A 23,464-nucleotide genomic window follows, 5' to 3' on the forward strand; every position below is an offset into this window, starting at 1 on the left:
GGAGCATAAACTTTTCCTGTTTCAAGCCACCAAGTTTGTGGTGATTGGTTAGAATAGCCAATAGAACTTAAGAAACCTGCTGAAGAGCCAAGAGGGATGTCCCTGTTGAAATTATTGAAGTGACACCTGCAGATATCACTCATTTCCTATTCTTTTGATTGCCTGGCTTATAGAATAATCTTTGCTTCTCAACATGTGAGACATAAATGAAACAAAACCTGCAGCTGGAGTCGTGTTCCAGTATGTTTGGTGTAGGCTGTGATAAGCTTCTCTAAATGAGCAGTGCTTGGCATGTAGTAGACCAGCATATGTAAATTCGTTAAATAAATGAATGAATTTATTTTGGGAAATTAGATCAAGGAGAGAATCTGGGGCCAGACTGAGGGAGGCCTTCAGAGTCAGCTGAGAGGAGATGACTATGCCTATCTTTGGAAATAAGACGTCATATTTTTCCTTGACACCGTTGTCTTCGAAGGACAGTCTGGTTTGCCACAGAGAACACACAGGCATGACAGCCAGACAAACCTAGAGTGAGTCACTGTGGAACTTCGAGCTGGTACCCGAGCTCCACTGAGCCTCTGTTTTCTCACCTGTGAGTGAAAGGACCATGCCTTCGTGGAAAGGTTACTGAGAGAATTAGTCATCAGAGCACTTGGCATATCATATGCCAAGCTATGTGATCAGAGCTGTTATAATGCCGACCTACCCCCCTCCTCTACTCCAGCAGGAGGCATGTAATGGTAGCACTCACAATGGCTCTCTGGAAATATGAAGTTGCATGCACGTGTTTTGAGGTGTATGTGTGTGTTGGTGCAGTGTGTGTATTTTTAGATGTGAAGTGTGTTCATCAAACAGCTGTACTTAGATAAACCTGAAAAACCATGACACCCTAGGCAGTTTAGCTCTAGAAACATCAAAGTTTTCTAAGCAGTCCTCCTTTCAGAGTAAAGTATCAAAGAATTGAGTCACTTAGTCACACATTTTCAATCTCTGTAACATTTTCCTCATTCATCCCAGGACTGTCAACACAGCTGTTACTAGGCCTAGGTGTAGACAGCTTTCTAAACGGAGTGGTAAGTCCATTGGTTCTGGTTTAATAGACAAGGTATTAGATGTTTTTCAATTTTGGCTACTGTACTCAATAAATCATCTTCTCTGGAGGAAATAAAAAGGAATAAAAAAAAGGAGAAGGAGAAGAGAAAAGGCATCAATCTTGACTGGCAATGATCCCCGGAGCTTCTCTTGCAGGGGAGAGTTTAGGAAGAGTATGTGAATGCGGCACTGTGAGTGGACACAATTAACCTGTCCTGGGATCTGTGTGTCGACTTTTCTGACACTGAGCAGTGCCCCTGGATAACATACTCCCAAGACACTTGCAAGGGAGAAGTGGAAAGTCTAACTGCCGAAGGCAGCGGCTCCAGGTACCTTGAAAGCATATGTTGGCAAACAATTATTCCGCAGGCCTGGTCTCCAGCCAGTTTCTTAAGCTTCACTAGATTCTATAACCAGAACAAAGTGGCTTCAAGCTCCACTCAGCTGATGTTAAATCCAGACACATACACAAACCATTAGAGGACATTGAGTTGGTATTTTTACGGCTTTGTAAATCCATTCTTTGCTTAATGCCTTAGGCACCTCGGACAACTGTTGGGGTGGCTGGGAGTGGGGAAAGCAAGGAATCCCATAAACAAGGCAGCATCCCTATTAAAACTAGATCATCTGACTCCAATTCCCGTGCTCTTCCTACCATGGTGCACTGCGGTGGAGGTGGCAGATGTTGAAGGCCTCCCTCAATCTGGCCCCAGATTCTCTCCTTGATCTGATTTCCCATAAATCTACAATTGCCTTCCAGGTCTCCAGCCACACAGAGTTCCTTGTCTTTCATGGATGTACCATTAGTTAGTGCTAAGTCATGTCTTTGCACTTGCTGTCCCTCCTTTCTATCTGGAACATTATCTGCTTAGAATAGCTTTTGTCCCCTTGGCTGCCTGCCAAATTTCTAAATAAAGGTCTGCCACTTCTCAAAAGTTTCCTTCAGCCCATTTTTTCCTGTCTCCTGGCTCCTTGTAGCTCCCTTTCCCATAGCACTTATCCCTGCATCTGTGTTTGTTTACTTGGCTGCCTCTCTCACCAACCTGACACCTTCCCCTCTGCAGCACCTGACTCTGAGCACCGCTGGGCTCTAGTGGCTTTTGACAGAGATTACTTAATGAATGCAGGAATTAATGAATGAACAAATCCAGTGAGAGTTCCAAAAACCTCAGGATTAGGTGAGCTGTTATTATTACATGTCACCCTTGTCATTATGTATTTTGCTAAGTGAGCCCTTACTGAACCAGGTCTCCCTGAACCAGACTGTACACTTCTTTCTGAGAAGGCAGAAGTCCAATTAGACTATAAACTAAGCATCAGAAATATGTAGCATTGCAGATATCAGCTAGCATGGCCAATTAACTCATAGATCCAAGGAGAGAGTTTACTAATTCAGCTATTGGCTTAGCATGTGACCTTGGGCAAATATCCTTTCCTTAATCTTTCCACTTATAACAGACAAAGACTTTGATCTTTACCTCAAGGACTAATGAGGCTGAGTGTCTGAAAGGTCTAAACATCTTGGGGGAAATGCTTGCTACAGGACTTATGGTCATGTACTTGCATCTCACTTGGGGCATAGAGGATGGTGAAGGTTGTCTCCATTCTTCTCTGCCAAGTAAGGCAGATAATCTAGATTCAATAGATCACTGTGAGGAGGGCCACAGTTAGACAGATAATTCTGGGTAAGGAAGAGACAGTGCTGACATTTCTGTTGATGTATGTTTTCACCAGCATGAGGTACAAAGGAAGGCCACTCCAGGTTTATAGGGCTAAATTTTGAGCACCCATCCTGCAAACCACGGAAAGTTCTGTCTTCCCTCTCAGGATTCTTTCCCATGATAAATTTGAGATATGCTTTCTCAGAGCCAGATGGTTGGTCCTGGTGACAATGCTACCTACTGCTCCACTGATGTGGGTGCTGAGATCCATCAAAGCTTCCTTATGTGAAGGGTGGAGAGGGTCCTGTACTTGGTTATGGGTGCTCTACCCCAAAGAAGCCTGGGTCCTGGGTACTGTGTTTTTTGTAAGAGTCACACGCAGTTCCTGTAGTGAGCCTTTCCCACAATAAAACATAATAACATTTAGATGGGAGCGTCTCTCAATTCAAAAAAAGGAAGTTACTACAAATAAATCAAGATGAGATCCTAAAAAATGTTCAAGTAACTCACAGAAAAATAAGAAGAGAAACACAGGAATAAGAAAGAGAAGAAACCAACAAAAAACCACAAAATGGCAGATGTAAGCCCTAATGTGCCAAAAAATGTAAATTATCTGAGTATACCAGTGATCTAAGTACACCTTAAATGTAAATGATCTAAGAACACCAATTAAAAGTTAGAAATTGACAAAGTGGATTTAAAAACATGGTAAAAAGTATTCTGTCTGCAAGACACATAAAATGAAATGACATACAGATTTCATAGCCAGGGAGTAATCTAGGTAGGTTGAAAGTGAAAGGATGGAAGAAGATATACTATTATAACATAATTTTTACAAAGTAGAAGTACATACATTAATATCAGGTAAAGTAGACCTGATAAGAAAGAAAAAAGTAACTAGAGACAAAAATGAGATCACATAATGATAGAAAGATTGATCCCCTAGGAAGCCATGATGATCCTAATTATGTATCCACCAAAAAACAAAGCTTTAAAAAACATGAATAAAAACTGATGGGACGGAAAGAAAAAATAGACAAATCCACAATTATAGTTAAAAATTTCAACACCCTCACTCTCAGTAATTAGAAGAACTGAAGAACACCAAGAAACAGGAACTGCCTGGCATTTACAGAGCACTCCAGTCAATGCCAACAGAATACACATTCTTTTCAAGCATCCATAAAGCATTTACCAAGATAGAGCATATTCTAGGTCATAAAACAAGCCTTGATATATTTAAAATAATAAGAATCATACTGAATATGGTATTTGACCATAATGTAATTAAAATAGACATCAATAATGGAACAACAGAAAAATCTCCAACGATTTGCAAATTAAACAATTGTAAATAACCCATAAGATGATGAGGAAGTCTTAAAAGAAATTAAAAATAAATAAAATGAAAATACAACACATCAAAATACACGAAGTGCAGTTAATACAGTGCTAAAGGGGAAATTTATAGCCCTAATTTATTAGTTTGGAAAATCAGAGCAATCTCAAATTAATACTTTAAGCTCCTGTATCAAGAAACTGGGAGAAAAAAGAACAAAGTAAACCCAAAGCAGGCAAGTAAAAGAAAATAATAAAGAGCAGAAATTCACAAAATAGTAAACAGGAAAGCAATAGAAAAAAAAATCAATGAAGCAAAAAGCCGGTTCTTCAAAAAAAAAAAAAAATTAATACAATTAGACCTCTAGCAAGGCTGATATGGTTTGGCTGTGTCCCCACCCAAATCGTAGCTTAAACTGCAGCTCCCATAATCCCCATGTGTCATGGGAGAGACCCGGTGGGAGGCAATTGAATCATAGGGGTGGGTTTTTCCTGTACTTAGTAAATAAGTCTTATGAGCTCTGTGGTTTTATAAAGTGTAGCTCCCCTGCACATGCTCTCTTGTCTGCTGCCATGTAAGATGCACCTTTGTTTCTCCTTCACCTTCTGTCATGATTGTGAGGCCTCCCCAGCCATGTGGAACTGGAGTTCATTAAACCTCTTTTCTTTTTTCTTTTTTTTTAAGTAAATTACCCAGTCTCAGGTGTTTCTTCATAGCAGTATGAAAATGGACTAATACAAAGGCTGACAAAATAAAAAATTTAAAAAACAGAGAGAGAAAGAACACACATAATGTCAGGAATGAAATAGGGGATACAACTACAGATTCTGCAGTCATTTAAAAAGATAAGAAGAAAATGCTATGAACAACTTTATACTTATGAGGTCTTTAACTTAGGAAAATAGAACTATTACTCAAAGATCACCAACCAGAAAAATTCAATAAGGATGAAATAGACAACCTCAATTGTCCTATAACCATAAAAGGAGTGGAATTTGTAATTTAAAAGCTCCCAGAGGCTGGGCGCTGTGGCTCACACCTGTAATCCGGGCACTTTGGGAGGCGAAGGCTGGCAGATCACGAGATCAGGAGTTGGAGACCAGCCTGGCCAACATGGTGAAACTCCGTCTCTACTAAAAATACAAAAATTACCCTGATGTGGTGGCAGGCACCTGTAATCCCAGCTACTCGAGAGGCTGAGGCAGGAGAATTGCTTGACCCCGGGAGGCAGAGGTTGCAGTGAGCCAAGGTCGCATCACTGCATTCCAATCTGGAGGAGAAAGACTCTGTCTCGGGTGAAAAAAACAAAAATGTCTAGAACCAGATAGATTCCCAGGAGAACTCTACCCGACATTTAAAGACAAATTAACATCATTTTTCCACAATTAGTTCAGAGGAGACAGCACATCCTAATTCATTTTGTAAAGCTAGTATTGTATTGATACAAACCAAAGACAGTACCAAAATAAAATAATAATAAAAAAATCTACAGACCAATACATCTCATGAACTTTTATGCAAAAATCCTAAACAAAATATTCACAAAGTGAATTCTGTAATGTATAAAAAGAATTGTAAGCCATGACTAAGTGGAATTTATTTTATTTGTGCAAGGCTAGTTCAACATTTGAAAGTCAATCAGTGTAATCCACCATATCAGCAGACTAAATAAGAAAAGCCACATGATCCTATCAATTGATGCAAAAATGCAAAACCATTTGACAAAAAAGGAAAGTGAAATTCTCCACAGAAAGCAAGTTGTGCTGGCCTTATCCAGCTGTGCAAAGGAAGAAATGAACAATCTTTGTGCCCTGGCCTTGGAAAATAAGGAAGTGTAAACTGAGACACAGATACAGAGAAAGATGAAGATAAAGCACCTGGATTACAGGCTCAGAGAGGCTAAGTCATTTGCTTAATGTCACGTTACCAGTAATTGAGGATCATATCTTTTGATGGAAAACCCATACATATGTAAGTCAGGGCTCACCAGGCTGGTTCAAGGTTACCCTGGAGTTATGCTCTTGATCAATGTCTTTCCAATTACATTTGTATATTCACATATATTTTCTTGGTCCATTTTCTACTGCTATAACAGAATACTACAAAGTAGTTAATTTATAAATAACAAAAGTTTATTTGGTTCATAGTTCTGAAGGCTGGGAAGTCCAAGATCAAGGGGTCACATCTGATGAGGGACTTCATGTTGTGTCATCCCATGATGGAAGGGTTCACATGGCTAGAGAGCACACACAAGGGAAAAAAGTCTGGGCCAAACTCATTCTTTTATCAAGAGCCCACTCCTGCCACAACTAGCCCACTCTTATGATAATAGCATTAATTCATTCATGAGGGCAGAGCCATCAGGGCCTAATCTCCTCTTAAAGACCCCACCTCTTAATACTGTTGCAAAGGCAATTAAATTTTCAACACATGAAATTTTAGGGACATATTCAAACCATGGCATATAGATACAGATAGATACAGATATTGACATAAGTTGAGCATCCCTTATTTGAAATGCTTGGAACCAGAAGGGTTTTAGATTTCAGATTTTTTCAGATTTTGGAATAGTTGCACTGTAGTGGTCAAACATCTCAAATCAGAAGATCGGAAATCTGAAATGCTCTAATGAGTGTTTCCTTTGAGTGTCATGTAAGCACTCAAAAAGTTTCAGATTTTGGAATATTTTGGATTTAAAAATTTTAGATTTGGAATGCTGCACCTGCATACACACACGTGTGTGTATATATTGCCGAAATGAAGAACAGCATTTCTCAAGAGAAGAGAGTGAATACAGCAATTTGAAATTTTTGCAATAATTTGAACTAGTGAATTTCATTCTTAACATAACATTTTAGAGAAATAACTGGCATGAGAGCACCCTTTCAGGGGCTCTTAGTTTTACAATGATGAAATTGAACTTCAGAACAGTAAGACTTACCCGAAGTCACACAGCTTATGAAAGGCAGCGGGTAAAGTAGACCTAGTTTGCTGTCTTTCAAGAAAATGTTAGCTGTGATTGCACACCTCTATTAATCATATGAGAACCACATGTATTTTTAAAATACTCATGCCATGTAAAAATCTAGCCTCACTGTATCATTAATTGGAATTAAAATATGGCTGTAAACGGTCTCAAATTCTTTTAAAATTATGTGGGAAATGTGCAGATGGGCACAAAGCCGGTGATCAAAATCAGTTAGGAAATTCTGGAGACGTGTCTCATGGGGACTGTGTCCCAGACACTATATCAGCACAGAGGAGTTGGAGACTCCCATCCCTAGAAAGCCCCAGGCCAGTGAGGGGTTTCAATGATGCAAAATATAGGACAGGAGTAAGGCAGGTGGGGGCAGACAAAGCACAGCCTTGGATCTCACGTATTTATTTTCTCAAATGAACATTCCAGCAAATATGGTAAATATCCATACATATTTAATAATAAAATCTGGTTAGTTTTAGAGGATGTGGAAGGGATTGGTTTGGAGGGATTGCCCATGTTATTCACAAAACTATTCATAAAAATGGGAACAATGTCTTATTTTCTCTTCAATACATTTCCTCAAAGCAAGCAGTGGCTTGGATTTCTTTCATTACTGTTCTTTTCTCAGGGATCATGGCAGGCATCCCCCATGATCCAAGGTTTGAATATTTGGAGGGGAAAACATTTCTTGAGTCTTATATCATTAATATTAGTGATAACTGTGTGTACAACACAGTTCTTTGTAGATATATCTTTTTTATTCTCACAACTCTTTTTCAATGTAAGTATTATGATTATTCCAGTTTTACAGGAATTGGTTCACCCAATGTGTCAGCAGGCATGTGGGGAAGCTGGTCCCAAGATCCTGAGAGGTTTGGATTCAGAAGCCTGTGCTCCTTCTCAATCTTCTTGTTGCACTCACAGTAGCCCTAGGCACTGGGGGATGGGGTGAAGTGACCTTCCAGGGTGCTACCAAGGGAAAAGCCAAAGGGACTTTTCAGGCAGAGAGGGGACCAGGGCAGTCTTTGGCGGTCACGTTCTCAGGCTGATGTGCCTGCCTAGAGTTTTGTAGAAATCTCAGGAGCACCTAGGAGCCAGGATGGTAACAGCTAACCAGTATCTGGGAGTGCAACTGAAAGTGTGTTCACAAGCTATGCAGGTCCATCATACACAGCCAGCCAGATACCCCCAAATGTCCACCCAGAAAGCAGTAGCCACTGAAGGAGGCATGATGACTCCACTGAGCTTCTCCCTGTCCCAGGTGCACCTGGCTTTGGGGATTGATCAGTCCTCTACTAATGTCTGTTCTTCTACTTCATATTTTACAAAAGTTAGGGAGAAACTATAACTAGGTCCAGGAGGAACAGATAAGTGATTAAGGCAAAACGTAACTAGATCATTGAAGAAAAGGTTAATGGGGAGGGGGTAATTGGTGGGAAAATGACACAGCCCAATGCTAATATCGACCATGGAGGAAAGTTACTCTTGAAATAAATTTGAAGAGGAAGGATGCAAGAAGATATGGTTCTGGACAAAAGTGGTGGCATAGATCCTGTGTCCCACTTTCCAGCTGTCCCTGGGGAATTCATTCCATGCTTCTGACATTCCATAATCCCAGACCTAAAGAAGTGTTGGATAAGTGGGTGTGATAATGGGTGGAAAGTGCTTTGCAAGCACTTTATGTATGTAAAGAATCATAGTAACTCTATGTCTGCTAAGGGTCCCTGAAAGATGATGGCTACCCCCTATCTTCTCTGTCCAGAGGTGATGCCACTCAGAAAAATAAACTTTTGTTCAGAGACCAGGAAACCAGAAAGCCCTGGGGGCACATGCTGGTGTGCCTGCAGAGCGAGAATCTGAGTGGCACTACGACACCACAGAGCCAAGCGATGCTGTCTCAGTCCATTCAGGTTGCTATCTCAGATATCTTAAACTGGGTAATTTGTAGGCAACAGATATTTATTTCTCACAGTTCTGGAGGTTGGGAAGCCAAGATGAAGGTGCCAGCATGTTTGGCACCTGGCGAGGACGTGTTCCTCACAGACGATGCAGTCTAGGAGGCCTCACGTGGCAAAGGACAAAAGGGGTCTGTGAGGAGTGAGCACGCCATGCGGTGGAGCCCTGGAGAAAGGGGTTGATGTTCTTATGAAAGAAGCTTAAACATAGTGTCCATCCGGTTCCACACTATCTGCAGTTTCAAGCATCCACTGGGGTCTTTGAACGCGTGCCCCTGGGATAAGAGGAGACTACTGCAGTACATGTATCAACAACTTGTTGAGTACCTTGAGTTAATTGCCTGATGCAGATCTGTTCTAAATGAAGAAACAGAGAAAGAGAAAGGGGAGAAAAGAAAACAAACCAGTGAAGCCTGACGTTTTTCAGAAAGGAAAAGTAAAGCCTCCTTCCACTCTGGCTATGCAGGTGGTCACAGGGCTGAGCTGGAGAGAAAGATGAGAGACAAGTCGCACTGAGAGGCCGAGCTCAGAAGCTCAAGGCTAAGTCGACCCCACACCCGGGAGTGTCCAGCCCAGTCCTTTGCAGCACCAAGTGGAAGAAAGGTCTCCTGATTCCATGCCCAGCCCTGCCCCTGCGTCTGCATGACAGAACAGACGGTTTTCACCTAACCCTCGGAGTCTCCTCTGTTCCTTCCATGCCCTAAAAATTCAGACACTGAGCTCTTCTTTTGGGGTCTCGCAGCCCCGAAGATTGCATCCTGCCTTTTAGCGTGGATTTCTTTCTCCCAGGTGCACCTGCCCAATCCAGAGGTCGCCACCGCCATAATTTACAGTTCAGACCCTGGACATCGGTGCAGTTGAGAAGGCCAAAGATCAGAAGGGGTGACCCATCCGCTGGGGCTTGGATTTGCTCTCTTCTGACTTGCTCAGCTATAAACGCTGCTGCTCTGAATAATAAACTGGGGATAATTACTTTCAAACCCCAGCGTAAAGTGATCCCTGAAGGCCCCAATCACTTGCAGGTGCTGCCTCCTTTCTGCGCTGCATGTTGTCATTTTCCTCTCTCTGTCTTTGTGGAGACTTTTGCAAGAATTCTGTTCTGTCCCTTTTGCAATAACCCATAATGTGGGGGCAGCATCTGTCCCATCTGTGTTCTCTCTGAAAGCCCAAATAAAGACAGCTCAGTGCTCAGGTTCCACAGGGTCCACCCCATGCTGAGGCTCCTCAGGTTTCCAGGCACACAGCCAAGAAGCCACCACCTTCTGTCCCTTTGTCTTGCCCTTGGATAACCTAGAAAACAAGAAACATCACAACCACCCACTTCCCTGGTCAGGCAACAAGAAAGATCAACTGGGCTCTCCTGGGTAAAGGAGCTCTGTGATTTGTGAGGTCTTGTGCTTGTACAGGGGTTAGCTGTTGTTATTATTAGCTGAGTGATGTCCATGACTCACAGGATACGATTAGGTTAATTCCTTGCTAAACCCCATGGTCCCCACAGCTGCAGTGAAACAGTCAGAGAAACAGGCTACAGAGAGGCCAGAGTGGCCATGGAGCTGCATGGTCAGCATTGCATCTGCGTGAGTTCCCGGCAGATATGCAGGTCACCTGCACCAGGCTAGCTTAGGAAACTCAATAGTGTAGGTGTGTGTATTTGCAAACTCTTCGCTTGGGGTTTTCCATTTAAGTTCTGGTCTAGAATGGAGCACAAACATCAAGTGTATTACTGGTGTTAGTGAGAGGGCTGGTCTGAGGACGTAATCTAATCTCCCGTGCCTCAGTTTCCCCGTCTGTAATACAACAAGACAGCAGGCCTCATTGGGTTGTGAGATGTTTATTGGAATACATGGGGAGCCCTCTTGCATAAGGCCTGGCACAGGATACATATTAGCTATTATTATTAAAATGATACATGCACAGAACTTAAATTTAGACCTATCCAGGGCAGTCTCCAGTTACAGACAGAGAGCCTTCAGTTCTCATGTTCCTAAATCAAGTGCAGCCGCCTTCACATCACAGATGGGCACAGAGTCGGTGATCAAAATCAGTTAGGAAATTCTGGAGACATGTCTCATGGGGACTGTGCCCCAGACACTATATCAGCACAGAGGAGTTGGAGACTCCCATCCCTAGAAAGCCCCAGGCTAGTGAGGGGTTTCAATGATGCAAAATGTAGGACAGGAGTAAGGCAGGTGGGGACAGACATCAGCAGGCTACGTGTTCTGGGGCAAGTCCAGCAGCCTCGGGCAGATTTGCAACCTGAAGCTTCACCCGCAGACCTGTGCTGCTGTGTGACCCACCCAGGCTGTGAGTCTTCTCTGGGCTTCACTTCCTCCTCTGCCTTGATTTCCACTTTCGTTCTTGAGAGGATGAGAGCATTCCAAGAAGGGCTTTGTGAGCTGCAGTGGCTAAAACCCAGGGGGTGTGGTCATCCTAGTGATGGGTTGGAGGTGGTTCCTGCTCTCCCATCTTTGGAGAGGATGAGAGGTGTTCATAGCAAAACCTACCCCATATAACCAAACCCAAGGCAGAGGACAACGGGTGGGGAGAGCTCTGTGCACAAAGGAAGAGAAACCAGCCCAGTCAACCCTGGTGGAAGAATCTGGAATGGTTTTCTGCATTACATCTCGGCCTTTATCATGGGTCTGATGTAAAAAACCTTTGAGTTAAAGTGGGAAGGGTGAGAGGCATTCCAGCAAGGGGCATGAGTACAGGAAGGACCAGAAACCACCCAGGGAATAGGTGTTAGTTCCTTTGCACATATGAGCACCTAATATATGCTAGGTGTTGGGGTAGAAAGGTGAATGGGAAACGGCCCCTACACTCCAGAGTTCATACTGCATCAGCAGAGAATCTCAGAGGAACCAGTGAGTTGAAGGGTATGGTAAAGACACAGAGGGAGGCCCAGACGGGGGCCTGGACCCAGACTGGGGCTGCAGGGACTGCGCTGGGGTCAGCTCCCCTGGACCCTTCAAAGCAGAGCAATTAGTCCCCCTACCTTGGACTTCCTATTACAGGCTGAATTATGTCCCCTGAAAAGAATTCCTATGTTAAAGCCCTAACCCCCAATGCTTCAGCATGGGACTGTGTTTGAAGACAGGGTCTTTAAAGAGGTAATTACGTTAAAATAAGATCATTAAGGTGAGCCCTAATTTAACATCACTGGTGTTCTTATAAGATTAGGACATAGGCATCCACAGAGGGAAGACCACATGAAGACACAGGCAGAAGACGGCATCTGCTCAGGGGAAACCCTGCTGACACCCTGATCTTGGACCTCTGGCCTCCAGAACTATGAGAAAATAAATCCTGTAGTGTAAGCCCCCAGTCTGTGGTACTTAGCTATGGTAACCCAAGCAGACTAAAATGCTTGGTAAGAGCTACCCTTGCAACAAAAGGGCATGGGCAGACATTCACTCAGGCGGCCCAGCATGTGCAAAAACACAGAGATAGGGTACAGCTTAGTGAAATACCAACATAGGCGGTTAGGCTGGAGACATACATAGGATCCTGATACTAAAGGCTGTATGTGCCAGACTGGGGAGCTTGGAAATTGTCGTGGAGGATGAGGGGCTGCTGGAATGTTTGGTGAGGTGTGAGATATGGCCAGGTTTGAATTTAGCCAATGACTCTGCTGGGTGGATTGGGGGCCTGATGTACTCAGGACCCTGCCTTGGAGAGGACCAGCTGCACAGAGTGGCCCCTTTCACCTTTGTCCTTCCTGGAGTGTGTCTTAGGCAAGTTCCTCTGGCCTATGGCCCTTTTTCCCCGGAGGCAAATTAAAACCCTAAGGTGTGACCTTCACCATCCTCCCACCTTGGTAGGGGTCGTCCTCTTGCGGAGCTCATGGTGCAGGATGTGATCACTGGACCCCAGCAGTCAACCTTTCTGTTAGACGTGCCTTTTTTCTGCTCCTCCTCATACAGGAGCAAGAGGGGAGGGTGTGACAGTTTCAGCCTCACCAAGGTGTGCCCACCTGGACCTCCTGGCTGCCTCTACTCTGGGAACCCCCATCTTACTCCTGGTGGAGAGAAGCTACAGTAGTGAGCACATGCGTGCTCAGTGGAACTGCAGCTGACACATCTCACAAGCACAGGTCCCGGAAAACTAGCACAATCACAGATGCAAAGCAGAAAAGGAGAGGAGAATGAAGGCGCTCTGAGCCATGGTGCTTAGAGCCCAGCCTGGAAGCTGAGCAATGCAGAGGACATTTGTGAATGCAGAAAGTCCTCTGACCCTCAATCTTGGCTGAGAAAAGAAAAAATTGTTGAAACAAGTGGGGAAAGTGGTAGCTTTGGGGAAGGTTCAGACAGAGTAAATACAGCGAGATGTTACCTAAAACATTCAGGGGCCGGACCCTTCCAGGTGGCCCCAAATCCCACATCTGGGATTCTAGAGAATCCCTCTCCCTTCACCTCTGTGGCCTCTGCTGGGACCTTGGTAAGTGCACTGAGGTATAGATTCAAGTTGAAGGGCAGGCAACGGTCAGAGACAATGCTAATCCCTGTGCTGTTAAGATCAGGGCTCAGCCATGTTTGCTCCTAAGTGGCTGAAAATCCGCTTGGTAGGGCCTGTCTGGGCCTCAGCAAGTCCCTCAAGGCCAGCGGACCACACGCTGATCAATGAATAGATCTTTAAAAAATGTATTTATTAAAGTCTCCAGTGATTTCTATTGGATGAACTGGCAGAGCCTAAGAGGCTATAGGAGTTGGGGGCTTGAGGTTCTGTGGCCTCCATGGTTTCCTGCTCCCTCTGGCCCTCCTGCTCTGAGGCAGCCTCCAGGCAGGCCTCTGTTGCTGACTTTTCCTCCATCAGAAAAGTCCTCTATGCTCTGGTACCTCCATGATCCCCACAGCAGCACAAATGAAATACTCCTTGAATATCTATGACCATCATCACTTTCAGTAAGAACTGCCACATACTCTAGAGAGTGGAAAGAAGCAAGTTGTTGACAAATCTGTATATTCAGTGTGTTCACTGAATTAGTCATTCAGCAAATTGATTGCTTACTTAATTGGCTTTCACTGAATTGGAAGAGCATCTGGGAGCAGCCCAGAAGCAAAGACAGGGAAATGTGAAACACTACAGTGTGGAATTGGGCCTAGAGACCAGAGAGAGTGGGAAGCTCCGAGAGTGAACAGGCCAAGGAGAGGACACGGGATGGAGGGAGGGGAAAGGGAGAAGCAGGAATTCTGGCACTTCCTGAGGGTGCACAGCCACTACCATCCTCCAAATGCCTCCTCATCTTTTTTCTCATTTCATCTTCCCACAATCATGTGACACAAAACAAGTCTTTCAATCCCATTTGCAGGTAAATTAAGAGCCCTAGAGATACAATTTTCTAAGATTATAAAGTTAATGCTTTATACAATTTAGAGCTCTAATCCAATTTATGAGATTCTAAGACCCATGTTCTTGTCCATCTCACAGGTAAACTGGCAATGAAGGAGAGAGAGACCCAGAGGAGTGGTCATGATAATTCACCACTATGTTCCCAAAGCATTGCACATAGCGGGTGCACAGCAAATATAGCTTGGATGAATGAATGAGTGAGTAATAATGATAATGATAATGAGGATGATAATAAAAGTGGCTGCTAAGTATTCAGTGTGAAGAATTATCTCACTTAATTTTCAACCAAATGTGGTAGATCATATTTTTAAACCCATTTTGCAAAGGTGGCTTAGAAAAATCAGTGGTCCTTGAGTCTAGCCAAAAGGCCTTGCAATGAAGCATGAAGGGCTGAAAGAAAATGCTTGACCAAGCAATGCTTTCCCAGAGGCAATATGCAGAGAGTTGCTTGATTGTGTAATAGGAAACTGAGCCTGGAACTCAACCCCTATGTCCTGAGTTTATACCCAGATTCCTGGGCCATGTGGTTCAAATATTTAGAGAAGTTCTAAGTAACTGGCTGTGCCTGTGAGCTCCACAGGGGACGCTGTGAGGAAGAACTTTCTCTCCTCACCATCGCCAAGTACCAAGGCTGCAGGGCCCCAGTGCTGGGCCCTTCCTGCCTGCCCTCCTCCTCTCCTCCTGTGCTAGTTCAGCCCTGCATTACCCTTCCTTGGTGACAAAGGTTTGCTCTCTTATTCCAGTCTGCCCAGCACACCCCAGCCAGGGTGATCTGCTGAAGAGCAACTCAGATTATTGCACTCTCTCGCTCAAAACTGCTGGGTCCCCACGTCCCCTGCCCCCATACCTAGGAGCAGAGGGTCTCAAACTCAAGGCTGTATCAGAATCCCCTAGAGCACTTGTTAAAACATAAGTCGAGGGTGGGGCTAAGAATGTGCATTTCTTGCAAGTTCCCAGGTGATGCTACAGCTGCTGGTCCAGGGACCACACTTGGAGAAGCATAGCTTTAAATGAAAGCAAAAGGCCTCAACCTGGCATTTAAGCACTTTTATATCAGGTGCCAGTCCACATCTCCTTCATTTTCTTCTTCTGTGAATTACCATATGCATGCTGGGTTGTTATTAGGGTTACCAGGTATGTTCCTGCCTCCACATGTCCAGTGTCTCTACCTAAAAAACCTGCCTCCCAGCCCACCCCTGCCGCATGTTCCTGTCCCCCTCCAGCTTCTCGGCGCATCCATATCTTACCCACTCTGCCAAGTCCACCTGCCGTGGGAAGCCTTTTCTGACCTCTCTTAGTGGTACAAGACCATTCCTTGCCTGCTCTTGGAATAGTTTATTAGTTCTTTCTCATGCCTTTCAATCTCAAATTCTGTTCCTATGTATCTATGTAGCATATGCCCTGCTAAAATATTGGCTTACAGAGACACAGGGTGGCATGGTGGTTGTATGCACAGGCTTCGGACCCTGGCTAAGCTGGTTTCACACCTCACTTCTGCTGCTTGCTAGCTGTGTGCACCATCACAATCAACTCAATCTCTCAGGTTTTGGTTTCCTCATCTGTATAGTGAGAGAAATTCATGCTGCCTGTGATGGTTTTAAGACACATCTGCAAATTCTTTGACACTCCTTACCCCAAATGAGGGCTGGCCTTTGTGACTCACTGGTAACAAACGGAACGCCGTGGAAGTGACACTTTGTGGTTCTGAGGTGAGGTCATAAGAGGCCACACAGCTTCTGCTAGACCCTCTTGGGATGTTCTTGCTTGGAGCCGAGCAGCCACCTGGAGACTCCATGCAGGCTTTCCAGATGATAGCCCCAGCTGAGGTCCCAGCAGATGGCACATCCACAGTGAGTGAGCGAGCCTGGAAAGAACTCCTGCCCTCATTGCCTTCTGACCACAGGTGAGCAAAAGCCCGGCTGAGCCTACTCTACCCCAGGACCACGAGGGTGGATGATGAAATGACTGTTGGAGTGATTTGTTCTACAATAGATTCCTGAGACACTACTTTACATGCTTATTTCAAAGGTTAAATGAGACCATGAAAGAATTTATTGTATTACCTGGTGCACAGGGAGCAGAGGGAGGACCTTGTCGCCCATGTGTTCGGCCACCCAACAACCTAATCCACACAATGTTAGGTTTTGCCTCTATGCCCTCTTCCAAGTTACCTACTGTGTCAGATATTGAGATCCCATGATCTGTGCCACAGGTTTCTCCCAAAGCTCAGCGACAGTAGTTCACCTTGACGACTCGGCCCTATGGAGACGTAGGTGCAAATGGGCTTCTTCTAAGAGGATGCGTTCAGAGGCTGTGCGGTGGTGCTGGGGCTCTTAGCACAGGTGTGCTCTTCATCTCTGCTCTTCATCCAGCTCCTAGACAATTACTGGGAACCCTTGCCCTCTGTATGGACCTGGCTGTCAAAGGGCCACTGCAGTTTCATGGTGTGGAGGCTACAAACTATGGTTCCACATTCCTTGACATTCCTCCCCTGGAGAGGTAGGCTACCTCCCCTCTCCTCGAATCTGGGCTCCACCAACAGAGCCTGGGGAAGTGACCTAGACACTTTGGTCTTCAGCTGCTCTAATAATCTCTCTTGAGACTCTCTCCTGGGCCCTTATCGATTATTGTTTCTTAAGCAGAACTAATAGGGAGTGTGTGTGGGTGTGTGTGTATGTGTGTACAGAGAGATCTACCTTAAGGAATCCATTCCCACAATTGCGGATACCAGCAAGTCCAACATCTGCAAAGCAGGCTGTCAGGCTGCAGATCTAGGAAACAGCTGGTGCTGTAACTCGAATCCAAACACAGTCAGGAGGCAGAAATCCCTCTTCCTCAGGGCACCTCAGTCTTTTTGCTATATGACCTTCAACTGATTGGGCAAGGCCCCCCAACACGATAAAACCTGATTGGCTTTACTCTGAGTCTACTGATTTAAATGCTCATCTCATCTAAAAATGCCATCACAGTGACAGCGAGGCTGGTGTTTGACCAAGTATCTGCTATGGCCTACCCAAGATGACACACAAAATATTCCATCACAGGCTCACTCTTTTAGAATCCAGCCACCATGCTGTGAGCTACCTAACCAGGCAAAAAGGTGAGGAGGAGGAACTGTGGTCAGCACTCCAACAGGATCCAGCCTCCCAGTCATCAAGCCCAGGCATCGAGTAACAGCACCTTCAGAAGGCCCCACTCAGCCCCAGCCCTCAGCATCATGCCTGACCACTCAAGTCTTTCCAGCTGAGGCCTTAGAGACTGAGGACGGGAGGCCACCCTGTTCTGTCCTGTTCAGACTCATGACCCACTGAATTCACAAGCACAGTGAAATGGGGGCAGGTTTATGGCACCACATGTGGGGATGGTTTGATACGCAGTAATACATAACTGAAATACTAAATCTTTAGCAGAAAAATTCTCATGCAGTCCTCAGATGTAGTCAAAAGAGGATTTTACAGGCATGGCTGAAAGCCACAGCTCCCCAAACAGTCCTCATTAAACCAAATTATATGATCTCTCGCTTCTTCCCATCTCATCTTTCTTTGTTTTTCTTTCCCAGAAATGAAGCCTTCTCTGAACCAGTCCCAAGAAGTTTCAACTTTAAAGCATTAACTCCCCAAATGAACTCGCTTTCATTTCATCTTCTCATATGTCATTGCATTCTCAACAACCCAGATCTATAGGATGGATCAGTCAAAGCTTACAAAGAAATCTAATTAGGTATGGAATATGAACTTTTTATTTGATAAATAACTTAGCTGGAGAGACATTGAGAGTTACTCTATTAGAATAAAAGAAAGAAACATCATAATTGCTGGGGTTCATGAGTGATTCTCTCCATCCACGGGGTTGTCTTGTGAATGTTATAGGTTAGCCCCAGACTGTCCTGCAGCCAGCTGCCATGGAGGGCACTGACAACCACACACAAATAGTGAAGTTGCTTTGCAGGGAAACACATTTGTTGAGGAAGGAGAGGGAGAAACAGAGCTGTTTGTTTCCTACTCTGCACTGCTCAGACTGGTATAAAAGAGGAAGGCTCACTTTTGTTGAGGGGAGGGAGGATAGGGCAGGAAAACCTGGCTTTCTCGCCACATCCTGAATGTAGAAGGACTCGTGGTTCACCTGCGTCCTTCTCTGGGAAAGAATGTTTGGGAAATGAGAACCCTGGCACATCTCTAACATGTAGAAACATCCATGGACTGAAAGGCGGGACACAGCAGGCAAAGGGGGACGTGGTTTCCATATGGGACATAAGCCAGTCTTGGTCCAGCTAAGAGAGGAAGGGGTGATGGTCAGGTGGGCAAATGAAGGGAGATCCTGATTCCACCTCTCTCCTGGGGAGATCTCAGAGTCCCGTGTTCTCAATTCTATGAGAAAGCTGAAACATCTGAACAGCACAGAAGAAAGCCATGGCAATAGTGAAATTAAGACAGGTCTGAGGGGAATGAAGGGACAGAAAGCAGCGAGTCCGAGGCACAACCTGTCTGCCAGGTCTCTCATCTCCTGCCGATGGGGGGAAGAAGCCTGACTGCTGAAAGGGCATTTGGGACGTTCGCCAACTTGAGCCTCTTTTTTTTTTTTTTTTTGAGACAGAGTCTTGCTCTGTCGCCCAGGCTGGAGTGCAGTGGCACAATCTTGGCTCACTGCAACCTCCGCCTCCCAGGTTCAGGCGATTATCCTGCCTCAGCCACCTGAGTAGCTGGAGGCTTTTGAGCACACAAAGCTGGGAGGAGATACTGGGTGACAGAACTAAGATCCAAAATTTACTTCACCAACCTAGAGAATTGGACAACATTTTACAAAATGAAAATGAAAGTCCAAAGAGGAAATCTTTGGGCTTGAATGTGCCTCCCAAGCCCTACTGCAGAGGAAGACAGGTAAGCATTTGAAAGCCTTAGGCATCTCAGCAACTAGGTCACCGGAAGTTTGCCTGAAAATCAGCTGCAGTTCTTCAAATGCGTGGGCAGTTTTCTCTACTACTCAGGGCATAAGCCCTTCCAACCCCTGGTTCCAAGGACTATGGCCTATGGGAGAGGGCAGACCCACAGGGCAGTTAAGTGCTCTTTCACTTCCTGGAGGGCAGGCAGGGCTGAGGAGGGCACCAAGCACCTGTGGATCAGGATCTGGGAGCCACACAGACCGAGCTGCCCAAAAGAACCTACTCTTTTTTCCCAGTTACTAGCACAGCTTCCCAGCATAACTTTCCCTGCATTTTAACTTGTGTACTTTATTCCAGGGTAGGACTTGGAAGCATCAGGCTAGCACAGATTCCTCTGAATTTTCTGCACTTGTTAAGTTGCCCCTGGAAACTCTTTTGGGGAAGAATCCTGAGACTATTTTGGCTGGGAGAACAGAAAGAAGGGATTCTCAATGGTTAAAAAACAGACAAACCAACAAAAAAATGCCACATACCCTGCACTTTTAAAAATTACTCAATGTGTTTTTACAGCCAGGTCCATACCAAACCCCTGCTCTGCCTTAAGGGTGTCTTTTTAACATAGGGTCACTCGGACCCTGGCAGAACACAGGCGTGCTTTCGAATTTCATTAAACCGGGGAAAGAGAGAACTTGGGATTTCAGGGGCTTAAAAAGAAATAAAAGAAACTTGCCTGTGAACTGTTAATTCGTATACTGAATATTTATTTTTAACACATGATTATTTTTAATGACCTGGAGTAATGAATTTAAAGTTTTAAAACACCAAATTGCTCAGCTGGGAAGAGGGTTACTGTGTGTCAAGGGTTACTGTGTGTCATGAAAGAGTGATCCATTGTTTCTGCCCTGGGGTTCTTATGAAGAGGTTTGGACATGCTGACCTCCTTGGCCACAGGCTGGCGAGATGGAGATCTCCTTCCTAGAGATGTGGAGGCAGATGGCCTCTCTTTAAGGAAGATTCACGTGGGCTGTGAGGAAGAACTTCCCTTCTGGTCACTCTTCGAATGCTGCTGAGAATGCAGAGGCGACTGGGAGGCTCCCTGCAGGTGAGGGCATGAGAGAGGCCATTTCTCCCTGCTCCAGAGCCTGGGAGAGGCGATGGTGCCACCAGGACACACCTCAGGAGGCCACAGTCATCACAGGAGCGCTACTACAGGGCCCACGGTAAGGTTACGCAGACGTATTTTCACAAGGAGGTTCCAGGTATTTCATGACCTTAGCCCTCCACAAGAGGTGGGAGTTGAACATGTGGAGAAATGACTGTCTAAGCAAGGGGAGGAGCAAAGCCAGCATGAGGGAAGAGTCCCAAGTTGCCAAGTCGGACGCTAAGGGAGAGATCCACCTGGAAAGGCGCTGGGAAGAGACAGAAAGTTCTGGAATGTCAGATTGAAGGACCTATTATTATTTCTTTGTACACTTTGGGGAGCAATTACAAACGTTTGAATGAGAAGCTCTTCTTTTTTTACAAGATGGTCGTCGGGTGCAGCCACAGAAGGAGACACAGGAGAGGCTTGGAAAGAGTCCCTTATACTCACGGGTCCTAGAGCCAGGAGGGTGCTGTGCTGGGCCATGTGGAAAGGACACCAGGACAGTCAGGAGCAGAAGGCAGGGCCAGGGGAAGGCTGGGCTAAGACTTTTACTGGGGTTTCTGTGGGAAAGGCAAGGCGGGGCAGGGCGAGGAGCTTCAGAGTCACTGTGGTGGGCTTTGGACATAGATGGTGCCTAGTTGTCTGGTGCCTGGCTGTCTCCATTCGTGCAGGCTACTGTAACAAATACCACGGGCTGGGGGGCTGATAAACAACAGTCACTTATTTCTCACAGTTCTAGAGGTTGAGAAGTCCAAGATCAAGGTGCTGGCAGATGTGGTGTCTGGTGAGGGGCCTCTTCCTGGGTCACAGAGGGTGCCTTCTTGCTGTGTCCTCCCATGGTGTGAGGGCCGAATGAGCTCCCTCAGGCCTCTTTTATAAGGGCACTAATCCCAGAGTTCCCATGATCTGATCACCTTCCAGAGGCCCCACCTCCTAATACCATCACCTTGGGGGGTTAGGGTTTTGACCCTACATTTTGGGGAGATAGGAACAACCAGACCACAGAACTGTCCCTGGGATGGTTAGGGCAGCCGGTATTGCCTCCTGGGGTGCAAGGCCCAGGTAAAGGAGGGAGAGCTCTGATGGGTCAGTTTGCACCTCAAAGGCATGCTCACCACTGGGCCCTTTCCTTTTTCTAAGAACTGGCCCAGGAGCTGCAGTCTCTCCTCAGATAGAAAGACTTTTTCGATGTCAAAACAAGGAATTTTTTTAGATGTCAAAACATGGCAATATGCAAAAAATTAAAAATATATACAATGTACAGCCCAACAGAACAATGCTGTTATCAGGCACCCAGGTGTGGGGCCAGTGTATGCTCCACCTGCACGGCTGGGGAGCTGTGCTGCCTCTCCACTCGGCTTTCAACCCTGTAGCGAGGGGACAATGAGTCCTGACCTCACACGGCGACTTTGAAGAGCAGGCACGCTGCTGTGTGTGAGGCCCTCAGCCCAGGGCCAGGCACACAGTCGGTACACGTGTGTACATGACAAATACTAAGACACCTTGGCTTGGGAAAGATTTATCATCAAAGTGGATTGGAGTGGGGAAGCTGAAGAGGGGAGACCAATTAAGATCCTGTAGCTCAGAGACAAGGCGGTGAGGGCCTGAGCTAGGGCGGCCTGCGGGGAGTAGGAAGGAAGGCGTGGTGGGACTCCCCAGGTTTCACTGCTGAGGGGCTGCTAGAGCCCTTCATGAAGGCATTCACTCAGGGAGCAGCTATGAAGTGCCCACTGCATGTCCAGTGCCAAGTGATGCACGGGGAGGCAGGGACGCTGCAGACCTAAGATGCTGCTGCTCCAAAACCATTGTCCTCCCATTTCTTGTTTTTTACTCTATTCCCCTATATCCCTGTACATCGCTTGATGCTCAAAGGTTAGATTTAATAAGTTTGAGGCGTCCTTGGGATTTCATGCTGGTGGTGGCAATAGAAAATGTGAGACTGGATTTTGGAAGTGAAAATGGGGACAAGGTGGAGAATCGGGAGTGATCGACTTAAAACAATTGGAATATTTGAGGTCGGCCAGAGGGGCAGTGTAGGGAGGAGAAGAGAGCAGGGGAGTATCATCGGTGTGGGGCTAGACCCTTTTATTCCCACTCCTAAGTCAGCGTGAAGCTCCCTGAGGCGACAGCTCACCATCCCGTGTCCCCCAGCACCGTAGACTTGATGGCAGCAGAGGACAGAGCAGGTCCTCAGCCTCAGGAGCCTAAACGACCCATCCCGCCATGGTTTGCATATGTTTGCCTGCTTGACAGCCACCAAAGTTTTTCATCTTATTTTAAAAACAAAATACCCCCGTACATTTAAATGTATGTAGGCATCAGAGCCTATAAATCAGTTGATTTAGAGTATCCTGTTGGCATCCATAGTCCAAGTCACATGGGGCTCAGATATCAGCTAGAAATGCCAGTCTCCTATCCCCACTACCTACTGCCCTCTCAGGCAACAGGAATTTTACTGAGGGGTGTGTGTTAGATTTTTAGATGGGAAGAACAGTGGAGAACCAGACTGAGAAGCAGAAAAAAGGCAGGATAAGGACCAGGGTTGCCTGGGGGGCTAGGAGCCCCCCGCCTTCCCTCTCAGACATCAGCACCAGAAGGAACGCCATCCAGGTACTGTGTCTCACCTTGACTCTCTGGATTGAGGGTCGTATCTCCCGGCAGCTCATCCCTTGGCCCAGCTTGGAAGTCAGAGACCTGCTGGATGGGAGCAGGGACAGGGAAAGAAGATTCTGCAAAACAGAGTCGTGCTGTTAGGGAGGGGGAATGGGTGCTGGAAAATCAGAGAAGCAACCATGCTCAGGGAGCTCTTTATGACACCAGGACCCTGGGCATAATCAAGTACCAGAGGCCTTCAGTGTCCCAGGTACCCAGAGGCCTGCGGGGGTGGGGGTGGGGGTGAAGTGCTCAGAGCTTTTGGGAAGCAGCGTCAGCACTGAGCACCACAGAGAGCCCAGAAAAGCCTGAGCCCCTGGGAGGCATCACTTTGGAGCAGTTTCTGCATTTACTCTCTGCGTTGTGTGCCAGGGAGTATGTGGCAAACACCACGGCCTCATTCACGGCCTCCT

General features: G+C 45.8%; 2 long non-coding RNA genes across 3 annotated transcripts in view; one reads left to right on the top strand and one right to left on the bottom strand.

Annotated features, from left to right (window-relative positions):
* The window catches only part of LOC105486590 (uncharacterized), a 64,073-nt gene that overhangs the window by 26,869 nt on the left and 13,740 nt on the right, over positions 1–23,464 (bottom strand). The window lies entirely within an intron of this gene.
* Positions 15,955–18,187, top strand: LOC139356096 (uncharacterized). 2 transcript variants are annotated; one of them, XR_011607482.1, is made up of 2 exons: positions 15,955–16,226; positions 17,936–18,187. It is a non-coding gene; the product is annotated as an uncharacterized lncRNA (long non-coding RNA). The 2 variants fall into 2 exon arrangements; XR_011607481.1 differs by lacking the exon at positions 15,955–16,226 and adding an exon at positions 16,233–16,875.

This window comes from Macaca nemestrina, chromosome 9, assembly GCF_043159975.1.
Source record: "Macaca nemestrina isolate mMacNem1 chromosome 9, mMacNem.hap1, whole genome shotgun sequence".
Lineage (NCBI taxonomy): Eukaryota > Metazoa > Chordata > Mammalia > Primates > Cercopithecidae > Macaca > Macaca nemestrina.